Genomic DNA, 2,398 nt, shown 5'->3' with positions numbered 1-2,398 from the left:
TGCGTTTCGGCTCTATAGTGTAGTGGTTATCACCCCAGACTCTGAATCTGGTAACGCCAGTTCGAATCTGGCTAGGGCCTGCGGGTTACTTTTTTGATACCTTTTAGTAAGGGCAGGAGTGTGACAACGAGCTGGTGCGGGCGGGCATGCGGGCCCACTTGCTTTGTGCATTCCGCTGCATGCCACATTTGCAATGTGGGTGTGCGCGGTGGCGGGCTCCTCCTCCAGTCATCACAGGGGATTGGCGTGCTCCTCACCGCGTGCATGCGACTTCAGTGAGTTATCTTATGCACACTTCTTGTTGAGATTCACACTGCAAAGGGAGAACTCTCAAGAGCTGGAGCCACGAGCACAAGTATTCGCAGGTTGACTAGTTGTGTGGCAAAGCGCTGTGGGTTAAATACCACAGAGTAACTTAGGCATCAAAAGCCGAGTGCCGAGAATATATACGAGTGCCCAGAATAGTTAGATGCTGTGTGCCCAAGGCGGCCACAGCCAGGTGACGAACAGTCAGGGATTACCGATAGCACGGATGGCAGCACGATCTGGATGTGTGCGTATGCAGCCCAGTTTAACACTTCTTCGATGATGTCTCTTGTGTCACTGCTAATTACGCGCCACCGCCGTTGGCTGTAAATGGGTCCGGTTGTCCATGCGTGCACTACCCGGCGGCTGAGTTCAAAAATTCCGTCCCGCACAATTTGCAAAACCTACTTCACCCCGCCGAAGTCTGCCGATCCGCTCAGCCGTGCCTGGTCTCCTGCTTTGTATTGCACCTCACACGCAGAGCGCGCACGCACCCCTCGCGTCACGTCAAGTTACTTTTCCGGTTACACGGCATTCATGCAGTCCGGATGCGTTCATACGAGCCAACGTATTGTCAGTGCTTTTCTCGGACATCCCTTGTCTCGCGTGGTTCGTGGCGGACCTCAGGCACCGCCCTGCATGCTTTTCGCCCCCTGGAACGCAAAGAGCTAGTTAACGCAGCTCCCAGTGAGAAATAATGCAGCTTTTCAATAATATCCAGCACCGCCGGTGGCGACTGCATGTGCCTGCCAGCAGCACATTGCTTCTGGCACTGCTGGCGAATGCTGCTGCCAGCGCAGGTGCTGCTGGCGCCCACGCCGCCGACCGCGTTGTGTGCGAGGGCAGCGGGTCTGGTAGCACGTATTGCACATGGAGGCACAGAATCTACAAGGTGTGAGCAACAGTGCCTGTACTGTTTTCGCATGTGAACCATGCTGACGCCCACGTGTCGCTGGTCAAGGCAGAAGCACCCCACTCGTGTGGCGAGCCATGTGTTATGTCTGTGCGCACGCGCTGCGTTCCTGGCGGCAACCTTGTGCGTGCAAAATGTGACCACGCCAAGTGCTGGTTGTCGTCATTGCTGCCGCGCTCCTATGACCCAGGTGTCTGCAGTCCCGACGATGTACGAAGCGCGGCCCTCCATATTCCAGCCCAATGACATGCCCTGGTGCGCCGACCTGAAAATAATGCCCTGGTGCCTCCTGAGAATGGGTAGCCACCACCAGAGCAACTATGGTCAATATTGCAGCATGTGGAGCCACGACAGCATGAAACACAACAGCCGCCTTGCCTCCCACAGGCCGTGAGACTCGGGACTGAGCAGTGCCTGCGCGACCCCCGGCCCCCCCTTCACAAATAGGTGGGGCGACTCGGCAGCAGCAGATAGCTGGGCGAACGCTGTCGGCCCCGCGGTCCGGCTGTCGGCGGAGGGATGGGGCGCGTGCTTTGCCTATGGCAGGGACGGCATGGGCGGGGTGCGGGGGCAGCAGTGGTTTGACTATCTGGAGCCCCCGCGCGCGTCGTTCAGCAGCACCGACGAGGAGTACGAAGACCACTTTGCAGTGGCGGAGGAAGGTGGGGCGGCGGGCCTGGCGGTTGAGCCCCCCGCGCGGGTGTGGCGAAGCTTCGAGGATGGGCCTGTGTCGTTGGCAGTGGGGACGTGGGCGCGTGGCCGGGGGATCCTTGGGGTTGCGGATGCACGTCAGTCGCTGTGGCTGGGCTGCCAGTTCGCATCGTGCGGTTGGATGATGGGGCGCGCTCGCGACGCCCAAAAATGGGGTGGGCATTGTGTGGGCCGGGTGCGGGGCTTGAGGCGACAGCGAGATGTCAGGTCGGGAGTTCAAGGCTGTGTAGGGCACCAGGATGGGATGGCACAGCACTCGTATTACAGTGACACACGTCCTGCATTCTTGTTATCGCTACCCTGCACGTCGAGCGTCGCTTCACGCATACACAACGGCCCGCCGCTGTGAAACCCGGGACCGCTCGCAGTTGACGCGCCGCTGCGCTACCCTGGCCGCGTCGAGGTGCCGGGATCCTGCCCCGAGGACTTGGAGAAACGGCCCACGGCGGCGCCGATCGCGGCGGCAGG

The 2,398-nt window shown here is 60.0% G+C and overlaps 1 non-coding gene across 1 annotated transcript; it reads left to right on the top strand.

Annotated features, from left to right (window-relative positions):
* The first annotated feature begins 8 nt into the window (after positions 1-8).
* On the top strand, positions 9-80 carry MNEG_t16831. The gene has a single exon. It is a non-coding gene; the product is annotated as a tRNA-Gln (tRNA).
* Positions 81-2,398: the final 2,318 nt, after the last annotated feature.

This window comes from Monoraphidium neglectum (genome assembly GCF_000611645.1).
Source record: "Monoraphidium neglectum strain SAG 48.87 unplaced genomic scaffold scaffold01202, whole genome shotgun sequence".
Lineage (NCBI taxonomy): Eukaryota > Viridiplantae > Chlorophyta > Chlorophyceae > Sphaeropleales > Selenastraceae > Monoraphidium > Monoraphidium neglectum.
Note: the sequence above shows the minus strand (reverse complement) of the source record. Positions and strands in the feature narration are given on the sequence as shown.